The 13,392-nt window shown below is 36.9% G+C and overlaps 1 protein-coding gene across 17 annotated transcripts in view; it reads right to left on the bottom strand.

Annotated features, from left to right (window-relative positions):
* LOC119628738 (synapse-associated protein of 47 kDa) overlaps positions 1–13,392 on the bottom strand; it is a 73,042-nt gene that overhangs the window by 24,997 nt on the left and 34,653 nt on the right. The window lies entirely within an intron of this gene.

Raw genomic sequence — 13,392 nt, 5'->3', positions numbered from 1 at the left:
AATGTAACTGGTAAAAAATTTAAAATAAATGTTTGCAAAGATGATTAATATTAAAAATATCACATGTTAAACCTTTAAAACAATCTCCTGTAAAATTAATAAGTTTTGAGATTATACAGTTTTAATGCGAGAAGACGAATTGGTAGCCAAATCTGCGGCTAAATAAATATACATATTATTATTATATTCGTTCCCGTAAATATCTACTTTCAAGCCACCATTCACGTTGAATGTCAGGCTCGTCAAAATTATGAAAAAAGATCCCTTCTACCTTCATTCAAAGCTTTTCTTTTGTGTAAAAGAACATAAAAGCTTCCTTTTCGCTGACTTTGTACTAACTCATAATGCAATGTAATTTATATTACGTACAAAAATCATTAATCGTAGTGTGGACTACATCTCTCCCACCAAGAAGTCGTTATGGCCTAAACTGAACAATAGATTCTACAAGTAAAGTTCTTGGAATTAATTGTGACCAACTGTTTGAGTTCTTTTCCCTTCTGTGTTTTTTTAAAAACAGTATTCAAATAACTTATTTTTTTTAACAACAAAAATAATACATCTGTTTTATATTTTCAAATATTGTTTATATATAGAACCATTAACGTTATTTGTTCTACACACACTCATCACTTTTTATTATTATTCTCATTATCCTCTCGCAGGTCTGCTGGAAGAGATTTCTCAAAGAAATAAGCAGTGCCTTTGTACATAATTTTCCTATTACTCTGTACTGTGTCTTGTTTTCTGTGTGTACATAAATAAATAAATATATAAATAAATAAAAATTAAATAAAAGAGATCCTATCCGTAAAAATATTCATCAGAGCTCATAGCCACCAGGAGTGCAAAGCTGCTAGGAGCTCTTTAAAATATCATGCACTACCTCGCCCTGTATGTCTCGGTTCTCAGCATAGGGAAAACTGGTCAAATCAGGAAAACGCGAAAGCAAAATTATTCCCAGAAAACACTATCTTGTGAGACATTGACGACTCCCTCCGGCTCTTATCATTAAAAGAAATCTATTTCCAAATAACAACTTATAAGTTTTTTTTTTATTGCCTTTGTAGGCAGACGGGCATACGGTCCACCTGATGGTGAGTGGTTACCGTCGCCCATGGACTTCAGCAATGCCAGGGGCAGAGCCAAGCCGCTGCCTACCGCTTAATACTCTCCACAAGCCTCGTTTGAAGAAGGACATGTCATAGCGTTCGGGAAACACCGTGGAGGGGAGCTCATTCCATAGCCGGATGGTACGTGGCAAAAAAGATCTCTGGAAACGCACTGTGGATGACCGCAGTGGCTCCAGGTAGTATGGATGAACTCTTCTCCGGTGGCGGGCGGTGCGATGGTAAAAACGATTCTGGTATCATCTCGAACAATAAGTCAACAATAACAATAAGTCCACGTAATTGTAAATCTTGAATATTACAAACGGCGGAGATTGCGGGAGAAAATTCTTACAAATTAAATTACCTCATTACGTCCACTTTAAGTGTTGATACCAATTAGGGAAAGGCGCGGTTCGTATAATTTCTCGTTTCGACTTCTAAAATGGAAACGCGACTTCCGAAAAACAAATTTATTTCATTGGCCTCGTTGGTCTGATGGTTAGGTTGACTATCTACAGTACCGGATCCGGTAATTATACCGGTCACTTCTTCTTCTTCTATATCGTACCATCATTACTGAGGATCGCGACCACATGTGAGGTTCCTCCACTGTGTTCGATCATGGGTGGCATGGACCGCATGATACAGACTACCACCAAGTGCTTCTCTTACTAGATCTGACCATCTGGCTGGTGTTCTGAGCACCAGTCAGTATCTATTGATCCTCAGTACCTATATCATCTATATACAGTATCAGAACAGTGTGCTTGTTATTTTCTTCTCGTATGTGTTGACGTACCCATAACACTGGAGAAATCATAGCTTGAGACCAAAGAAGGTAGACAGTAAAAGGTTGGTTTACGAAGGGAAACATCTTCGATAACGTTGGGAAATCGAAATAGCGACAAACATATAACATCTACAGGATTTAAATTGCGTCAGAATAAGATTGAGGCTAAGACTGAGGTTTTCAATTCTGTACCGCGTTTTTTTTTATTGCTTTGTTGGGTAGACGAGCTCACAGCGCATCTGGTGTTAAGTGGTTACCGGAGCCCATAGACATCTACAACGTAAATGCGCCACCCACCTTGAGATATAAGTTCTAAGGTCTCAGCATAGTTACAACCGAAGTGATGACCACGACCACTCTGCCAAGAGTGCATACGACTGAGAAGAAGAATAGTTACAACGGCTACCCTATCCTTCAAACCGAAACGCATTACTGCTTCCCGGCAGAAATAGGCGGGGTGGTGGTACCTACCCGTGCGGACTCACAAGAGGTCCTGCCACCAGTAAAAACGTGAACGGTACGTCTATTTTTTAAACATGCAAGCTTCTGCAGAGCTAATTGCGGTCAATGTTTCTAAACGCAATGAAAGCAAGATAAAGAAATTCCTGAAAGAACTTTTGTGATTAAAGCACATCAAAACAACAAAAGAATAAACCGTGAGCTTCAATTGTAGGTCCGCACACGACTCGCGAAAATTCCACAAATAGAATCCATTCAACTTCAGTCCCGTTACAAGCGTGTGAGATCCTAAGCTCCACGCATTATCACTGGACCCGTATATTTTTCCACAGATGACCTCACATTATGCCCATTAATTAATCACAATGCGGAATTCGACTTAAGTAGGGTCGGTCGGCTTTGTGTCAATTTTATGGCTTCAATTATTCACGTTGCTGGTACGTTTTTTTCTATGGGGTAAACAAATGAAAATGCGGCCTTCTCTAATAGAAAAACATATGAGCTTTTCGAGAAAATCGAAAATGAGGAATTCTCATCTAAAATTTTTATTTCAGGTGCTTTCACACTAAATTAGAGTAATTCAATGCGAATTCACATTTTTTTAAATGATTGTTTTTACAACAATTTCTAAGACAATAAATATTATGGTACTAGTAGTATTACATAAGTAAAATATAGAACACTTAAAAATACAGTACAATTTTAAAATAAGTGCATCTAAATCAATACATATCGCGCACAGTTGTCGAAAATATTATAATACCATATCAACTATTTAAAACCATTTTAAGTCAAAAAGATGCCCTGATAAAAAAAATTTTTCAGTTCGGACCCTAAAATATGGATAGTATATGGTAAGTACAGCCTATACGATATTAAACTTCACAATGTGTGTTGGACGATCGAAAAACGATGATTGTACGTACATATGAAATTTTTATCTTAAGTTGACACTTTTGTTGACTTAATATTGTATTCGTAAAAATTTGGTCTATCTAGAATTAAAAAAAAAACAATGTATCAATTCGTATTTTAACTAATAAAAAGGAAGAAATTTGCCACCGCAAGGTTTTCATAAATTCTAACTATAAATTGAAAAACTATTTTAAATATCCTGTGGTACTTGTGTTAATTAATGTAATTTTTTTTTTTTATTGCCCTTGTAGGTAGACGACCTGATGGTGACTGGTTACCGTCGCCCATGGATTTCAGCAATGCCTACCGCTTAATACTCTCCACAAGCCTCGTTTGAAGAAGGACATGTCATAGCGCTCGGGAAACACCGTGGAGGAGAGCTCATTCCATAGCCGGATGGTACGTGGCAAAAAAGACCTCTGGAAACGCTGGATGACCGCAGTGGCTCTGTGAGTGGTCTAACACGAATGCTATTAGTGAAACCAACGCAATCCATTACGTAATTAGCTGATTGAAACCGACAACTTTTGTAACGCACATATTTTCTTGCTCGGATGCAGTTAGAATTTCGAACGACTCTTGTCTGGCTTATTCTTGCTGCCTTAATGTGATTGGTTTTTATTCTTTCCATTACAGCTTTTGTTGTGATGAAGCGATCAATGAACAGAGAATATCATATTTGATTAGATTAGTATCAAAACCTGTACGAATGGTGTTCTCGTGTTAGGACATTTCTCGCCACTGATTAGTACCATCATCCTAATTGTAGCTTTAATCAAACAAAAGCGTATGAGGCTTTCAACAGATTTTTGGAAATTTTAATTTCGACAGCATATCTTAAAGACGCCTTTGAGTGGTAGTCTCTGGGCTTTGGTAATCGGTTTTCGTCTTTAGATTTATTGAAAAACAAAGGAGGCCAAATGTAATAACATTCCAGAGTTGATCTTACGAAGAGCAATAAGGACGCCATTAAAGACCATTAAACGAGAATTATAATGACCACAAATGATAACGATCTAATCGGCAGAGGATACTATTTTGTCTGCAAGATACATTCGAAGATTTGTGTATGAGAAAGAACATGAAAATTCCTTGATTAATTCTTAGTGTAAAACAAGTCTAAGGGAGACGGAAAATCGTGGGCCAAAAATGTAATAACTTGAAATGTAGTCTAAAAAATTTGTCATTTTTTTTTATATAAGAATATAAAAAATCACCTCAATCCTCTTTCTGGGACCGGAGAAAAATGAGAAAATTAGTTTTTGTCGGTATAACGGTGTGATCGATTTAATTAATCGATTACAGGATTATAAAAAGAAAAAACATTGCACTAGGTAATTAATGCAAAGTAATTAAATGACCGATTTATACTTGTTGTATACAAGTGCGGTATGCGCCGGATTTAATTGCGATTATATACATAAATGAAGAAAAAGTCTATTATTACTTAGCAAAGTAATATGATTATCGATTTCAAATCGATTAAAATCGATTGTATTTTTGATGACAGCTTTGACAGCAAGCTGACATGACGTTTGTTCATAGATTATACAATTATTTTTTGGGGCTTGTTGGTTTTTTCTGCTCTACTCGTTTTGTATCTTCGACGCATTTTGAGTGTGTATCTATCGGGCTGTTTTTATATTTTCAACGATCACTGCTTTATTATTACGGATTCCAACTCTGCCAGCCTTGTACGACAATTGCTTCTACACTGGATACCGAAGATCGCTCACACGTTTGACTTGAAATTGTTGCATTGGATACTGTTGAAATTATGGATCGCTGTGTGAATTGTGGGATAGCAATTCCATATTCCATACCTGATATATATCATTGATATTCATTCATAATATGACATTTAAAAGATTATCCAATGGATATAATAAACATTTACTTATGCTTAAATAAGTTATTATTCAGCTCTTTTAAAGAGATTGTAACATAACCTAACTTTTAATAAATCTTTATTAACTCGGCTCTCAGATTGAGAAAACTTTTATAATTTTCAGCAAGGTACTGATAAATCTGAATTTATTAATTCATATTAGTTTCATCACGTTACATTCGGGCCCAAAAATGTATGTAATCGTTTCAGTCTCCTTTGTACTTCAAAAAGCTGCAATATCGAAAAGGTTTTTGTTTCCACAATCCAAACAATGCCAAGTGTCGAATAATAGTTACGAAACCTACTTTTGAAAATACAAATTGGTCTGTACACTTTCATTACGGTGAGCGATTTCACGATGGATCATTCGAGAAAATGCCATTACTCTTACAAGAGACAAACAGACTTGCAATTTAACGAGATAGAAACTAAAGCGCTTCGACGTCGACGCTGAGAAATGAAAGCAATTAACTAAAGGCCTTCAAAGAGGAAAAGTTATTAAGAAACTTGGAACGAGACAGTAAAAATAAATACAGTAGATAGGTCCAAGAAGCAAGCTACGGCGCTTTGAGGAACCAGATATAAAAATATTTTTTGATATTTTTTTTTTCCTACCTATGCTGATAGACTTGAGGGGCTATTTCAGCTTCTCCTTGACGTGTAGGTGAGCTCACGGGGCTCAAACCAGAGTGTTGCTAACACTGGCCCTAGCAAGGGTAGTGCTACGCAGAATCTACCTTCGGAATATCTATATCTTGAAAGGCAAACGTGACTAAGCGACAATAATTGCTTTGTACATAAATGATAGGCAATAACCATATTCGATGCGCAAAAGAAATATATTTCTAGGTCTATTAAAATCATTTCAATCCTACAGCTAGATTCGTAAAAATAGAATTTTTTTCAGGTATTTCAACTTTAAATTAGTCAACTGTAAAGTTCACGCATTGTCACGTTTGCCTTTCAAGCGTCGATATGTAGAAGCCCATTACAATGAACGGATCAAATATGTATGTAGTATTTCGACGGATTCTGAACACATCTTCCAATCGTCGACAACTTGATCTAATTATGGGTCCAATCCATTTGTCCTTATTTAAATAAATAAATATTTATTGAAGTGACTATGAAAGCAATATGAAAGAAAGAAATATTATTGAAGTGATTATGAAAGCAATTCATCACAGGACCAGCATAACGGGGTTCTTGTGTCCTCAACTGAACGTCATGGATCTGAACGACATTCGGGACACGAATTTAGGTTCACATTTCAAAAGGACGGTGTCACTTGCAGCATGGCGTTTTCAAAAATGTATTTAGTGCAACAACGAATTCCAGGTCAACCGATCTCACGAAGATCTGATGTCAATCGGGCATAAAGATCATGCGATTTAACGCATCACTGGTGAGGCCAGCCAAAACTGTGAAAAAGTAATCGATAATTTCATAAAAAGAGCACAGTGTCATTAGAACCGCCGTGGCCTAAGTGGCTTTTCTAATTTCATAATTAACAAACATTTATAATTAATTAAAACGGAATAAAAATTTACAACCCGCAAAAACGGCAAACCGCGCATCGACCGACGTGTCTCGATAGTGAATTTACCTCACTTGTACTCTTGTGACAATTTAAATGTTCTATGAATGTGAGGGTATCGACAATGCAAAAGCGAACCAGCAGAGAAAATGTAGTGAATGATCGAGTTGGACGAACATTGGCAAATATAATCAATTACTCTATTACAATTGACAAATCGACCTCCCGTCACAATGTGGGTGACTGCGTTCATATTGCGGGATGCTATCTGTGATGTTTTGGACTACTGGACTTCAGGTCAAACGTGAGCCGACTTGTTCATCGACCAGGAAAAATAAGGGAAAATAATGAAATGATGACATGTAACGATGTGTGAGGGAGTTACCAGTTTACAAATTAATCAGATGACTCAGCGCAATTCCTTTAAACGACTAAACAAATTGAACCTTATTACTTAGTGTGAGGCTCGCTAATTTTCACTCTGATCTAAAACGAAGCTAATCAATTGGCTTAGATCCAAATTGCCAAACTGGCCATATTGACGAGTAAACAGAACTTTTCCCGTTATTATCTATCAAGGCTAGTTCGGTGTTTGTTAGAGCTTAAAGCTATGTTTTCATTTTATACCAGGCTTAAGTTATAAAGTAGGCTTACACAGGAGAATAGTCACGTTTACTTGACATAACATTTCGTTTTCAAATTAATGATATTTAATTAAAATCAGATATTTCATCAGACAGACAAGGGAACCCGGAAAAACATACCAGACCCTATCTGTGGTCTGTGGTAGTATTGAGTAATACTGGTGGTAGGGCGTACTATAATACGACATAATTGAACATGCTTGTACGTGGCAGAATTCTTATCAGCCCACAGACGTCCACTGCTGGACATATACCTCCCCCAAGCCTCGCCACAAAGACCTGTCCTGCGCTGCCTACATCCAGCGGATCCCCGCCACTTAACTGGTCGTTTTTCTACCTTTGTGGGAGGCCTACCCACGCTGTGCTTTCAGGCACGCGGTCGTCACTCGAGAACTCTTCGACCCCAGCGTCCATCTGCTCTACGAGCGCCATGTCCTGTTCCCTACCACGTCAATCTTGCGATCCTTCGGGCTGTCAGTTCCTTTGGTTCTTCTGCGAATCTCCTCATTTCTGATTCGATTTCGCAGGGCGACTCAGATCCTCGTCGGTCCATCTTGTGGGAGGCCTACCGCCAGACAGAATTAGACAAGGCAACATGCGTGCTCCAGACCAGTCCTGTTTATGGAGTAGGGAGGTTGAAACACCACAACTAACTTAACAAGCTCTCCATCTCCTTTCCCCCGTGCGTCTCATCCCCATATTGTGATAGGACAGGATTTGTTTCTCCTAAATTAATACTATAACCCTACAAAACGCTACACTGTCGCCGACATCATCAGTCTGCTCTATCCGTCAGTAAACTGTTCAGACCACGCCGGGGCATCGCCGTAATACTTCGCTAAACCAGAATCCTGGTATATTAGGGAATGAAGTCAGCCTTCTCCCAGTGCCTCTTTATCATTAAGATGTTATAGACGAACAACAAGACACAGAAACAGACTGGCATCAACTAACAGTAAAAAAGAGATTCACTGAATACGCTGACATATCTAAACACATAATATACATATCTTCCGTTGCTAAAGCCAGTTAAGTTTAAAAACTAAAATATACAGAGAATATTTTTCTTGGGATCCCTTTAATTAACTGAAATAATAATTAAAGCTTTCAAGGAAAAATAGTATTATACCTTAACAAACACAATCTTATGAAAACGAAGAGCCGACGGTAGTAACCGTAAGTAAGGATTTGGAGCAAAAAGGCGAGAGTGGGCCATGGTTTTAAATCGTTTGGTATGTTCTATCTTCGCAAGTATTTTACTTTCCAGGTATTTTTTTATGAATTGATGAAAATCAGACATGCTTCTCTTGGGAAATCGGTAATCCTATGAAATACCCACATATTTTGGAAATACGAATCGCGCGCCATCTATCATAGCGTCAAGGTTCACACGGTAAATTGCGAGGAACCTTCCTTGAATTTCAAATCCCACGCTATACCTATATTCAAATGAATTTGATTAATGACCGCGTTCGCGCAGAATGAATTAGGCCAGTAATTTGCCTGCGGTTCACGCTATTACACCTGAATACATTTTACTATCTAATTATTAGAAAACGAAACAAACGAAGTCAAGGGCCACAACTACGACAATACAGTTAAAAGGAAATATAAAACGGACGTCCTACAGTTAATGTTTCCGCTGAAACGACGCGAGGGGAAATAACTCGAGACACAATGGAAATTACTGTTCTGGGTCGAGAACGGATATTGCCGACGTCAGTAGGAAAGAAACTAGTTTTTCGCTGCATAATCGGCCGTGACAACGGCGCACCAATTTCAAGAGATCCCTGCAGCTTTGAACTAAACGCATTCAAGTCTTAGTTACATTGGAATACCGACTACCCACACTTACAACCCTTTGACTCGAAACAAAGATCTAATACGTTTGAAAGGACAGCAGAGGTTGCAGGCTCTATCGGCAGCCACCTGGTTTGTTATTTACAGTTGGATCCAGTTCGCAGACCGGCTGGTGAGCCCTCACAACTCGGCTGCAAGCTCAAAATATTAGGGGGCCCCATTTTCTCACACTTCAAAGCTGTTACAAATAGGCTGCGTCAAAATGGCCAGTACGTTGAGAAGATTAGGAAAGAAATCCGAAAATAAGCCTTACATGAATACTGCCAAAGTATATTAACTGAGAAATAGTAGGTTAGTTACAGCGCGTATACAGCACAAGATAACATTAACAAGTTATTCCCTGATGCGGCATAAGCATATAAAATATTACCCAATATAGAAAGGAATAGAATACTTGAAAAAGCATATTTTCACAGGATATTTTATAATTAGAAAATACCTATAGAGACTTATGTTAATCAATAGTCTCTCTCACTCTTGTCCTGAAGAAATACGCGAAACAATGATCCATATTCTTAGAGAATATCCAAAAACTGATATCAGAAGAACAGAGGGCAACATTATACTTGAGTCGTCTATTATCAAAGGTGGCAATCTGTGTATTTGGACAATAAAATGTTATTAATATGGCGATACAGATTGATTTGAATATAATCGTCTCCTTCAAAGAATACGATTCAAAACCTGCATTAAATAAAGGTTAATACTTAACCTGTTATTTATCTAAGATGTCGTTCAGAAGATTTTGGTGACTGCCAATGGAATGCAAAGTCAATAATTCGTTTTTCTCATAATAATTGTCCAAAAGTCACATTGTGCCGGCTTTGATAGTAGTCGACTCACTTTATTTAAATTAACAACTTCAAACGTTAGTAAGTCGTAGCTACGTAGCAAATTGCTACGCTTCTACGATCTTCTAGTTTGAGTTAATTAACATATTCACAAGTCTACGAAATTACGTAGACACATATTTGTAAGGTGTTTTGCTTTGGAGGTTTTAATTAGGATGGGTCGACGTTATTGCATTATTTATTAATAACGATTTAATTCTAATTTAATTAATATGTAACCGAGAAATCGTTAATGATTTCATGTTTTAATTTAAAAACTAACTTTAGTATACTTCTTTGTTGTGAACATCTAGAATAACAAAATCATGTTTTAGAACATAAAACGATGTACATCGACGACTCTGACGTATTTATTAGATTTTTTTCAAGAAAACTACTAATAAAAATAAATTCCAAAAAAATTGGGAAATATCTACGTTTTATTTATTTATTACTAGCTGACCCGGCAGACTTCGTAGTGCCTCAATCGATAAATAAAATACCTAAACTTTTGTATAAAATAAACTTAAAACAAACAAAAGGAATCCGTCCGACGGGGGACATATCAAAGGAAAAACAAAATTGTTATTTTTATTTAATTCCGAGCAATTTTCATATTTATCTATCGTTTAAACCATCTCTGGACTTCCACAAATGATTTAAGACCAAATTTAGCCAAATCGGTCCAGCCGTTCCCGAGTTTTAGCGAGACTAACGAACAGCAATTCATTTTTATATATATAGATTTATTATTAAAATCAAATCAATAGTGTGACTGGTAATAAAACATCATAATCAGTCACCACGATTAAAAGTAAAATAAATTAGATTACAGAGCCTGGAGTGTTCTAACTCCAAACAAGATACACACATTGGGTTCGTGCATAGCAATAATTTGAAACTCCGTCGAAGCAGACTCGGGAAACACAAAACCATCAACTTTTTCTTTTATGAACTACATGAGATCGTTACAGATTTTGATTTCAAATCGAGAAAAATGTTTGTTTTTTTTTGAAGTGAAAACTTCTTTAGAATCGTTGTGATTTCAAACCGGATGCAACGGAAAAAACGACAGGTAAGAGACACAAATACAAAAATGTGTAGGATGAAGCCAGCAAAGAACGAGACAGAAATATACATACTATTTAATACAGCGCCATCTGTGAGATTTTTTAATACTAACGTGTGTATGAAAGCTCTTGTAGTGAATTTTAATTTAGGATTATACGTGAAATTAAAATATCAATTCACAGAGGGCGCTACCTTACAATTATTTACTAATGACAAAATTTTACATATACTTAAGACGTTTAGGATAATTGTATTTTAATTTTGGAAGGTTTCACTTCTACCACGTGTGAATTGCACACATTTTGTTTTTATTTATGTCACTTAAACTCGAAACGCAAATTCAAACAAATTTTTCATTTAAAAGAAAAATACGAATCTTAAACAAGAACGTTAAAGAAACCCTGAATGAATAATACATGAGTAACTTCGGTGGAAGCTGAGTTAAATCTTCCAACGGGGACCGAATACCTTCATGCATGTTTTAGCAGCAGTCGACGCTCATGATATATGAGTACCGGTGAACCATAACTGTAGCGAGTAAAAGAAAGCGTAAATAATTTTATAGCTTAGATGGATGGCCGAGCTCACAGCCCACCTGATGTTAAATGGTTACTGGAGCCAACAGACATCTACAACGTAAATGCCGCCACCCACCTTGAGATATAAGTTCTAAGATCTCAATATAGTTACAACGGCTGCCCTGCCCTTCAGACCGAAACGCATTACTGCTTCACGGCAGAAATAGGCGGGTTGGTGATACCTACCCGTGGTGAGTACTCACAAGAGGTCCTACCACCAGTAATTAAATAAAAACATTCACAATGTTAAATTCTTAAAATCACTAGTGAATGTAACGTGTCAATATTCATTACAACATACATTAACTCCAAAATCACATCCCTAAAATCCGATACAAAAAAAAATACAAATCATCCGAATAAAACAAAACAACATGTATTAAACTACCCTCGCATCTCCAACGTGACACAGTCTGTTAATGTCTAAATCAGTGGCTAAAGTAATTTGTCAACAGTTGGCGAGTGTCACTTTCGCCAACACGACCCTAAGTCTGACTACTCTGACTTCTGAGGACACGTCTTTATTACCTCTGTGGACTGGTCGAAATGTCCTTTTGACGTAACAGGCAGTAAATCAGACTAATGATCACGAATTCATTCGCTTTTTATTACAGTTGTAACGTTCTAGGACCGACATCTTATTTTTATTATTGAGACGATCGTTTAGTTCACGCTAAGGTTACGTTCACGTGGAGCTTTATGCCAGTAATTGCTTCTAAACTTAATAAGAACTGATCTTTGAAATATTCGACTAGTTTTTTTTATTTATTGCTTAGATGGGTGGGCGAGCTCACAGCCCACCTGGTGTTAAGTGGTTACTGGGGTTACTGTAAGGTCTCAATATAGTTACAACGGATGCCCCACCCTTCAAACCGAAACGCATTTACGCTACACAATGAGTGGAATTTTGAGCACCCCTCTCTGTCCTACCACATAGCGAATTTCGTATTACGAACGACGCGAAGAGTTCTAGTTAAAACTCATAGGTCAGTTTTTTAGTATCTGTGCCCGACTTTTGTAGTTGAACAGAATCATTTAACTTCATGAAGTTTAAATATTCTAATGATACTACAATAATGCTCGACCTCATATCTAAAAGTAGGTGAAATTTTATTGTGTTGTAAAGTCTATGGGCTCTCTGGGTAACCACTCAACGGCATGTACACCATGAGCTCATTCATCAATAAAATAAAAAACTACAAAATAGTCACTATGGATAGATCATGATTTGCGTTAAAATATTGTTGGTTAATCTTCTATATCTAAAGTACTTAGAACTTATCAACTCATACAAATTATCCTTTACTCCAAATTTTATATAACCGAAAACTATATCTATAAAACATCTATAAAAGATTTTGTCGAGCACATATGATGTAAGTTATCTCAAAGCAACCCACGTTATTTAATAAGTCTTCAAGGTACACAATTCACACCGAGACTGTAAGTGACTTGCAGACTACAGTGAAGAGATTGTGAATTATTCAGCACCATCAGGGCTAAAGAGCACTTTGGCAGCATTGTGAGGAGATAGCTAATGTGGTATTCGGAGTAGTATGGTAAATAAGTAGATGTATTCAAATTTTTAAAAATATTTACATTCTAACCGAAAACGTTTTCAACTTTATCCCCATTCATTCACATTTCCAATTATTATTATTTTGCTTATGTGTGTGGACGAGCTCACGGCCCACCTGGTGTTAAGTGC

This window comes from Bombyx mori, chromosome 7, assembly GCF_030269925.1.
Source record: "Bombyx mori chromosome 7, ASM3026992v2".
NCBI lineage: Eukaryota > Metazoa > Arthropoda > Insecta > Lepidoptera > Bombycidae > Bombyx > Bombyx mori.
Note: the sequence above shows the minus strand (reverse complement) of the source record. Positions and strands in the feature narration are given on the sequence as shown.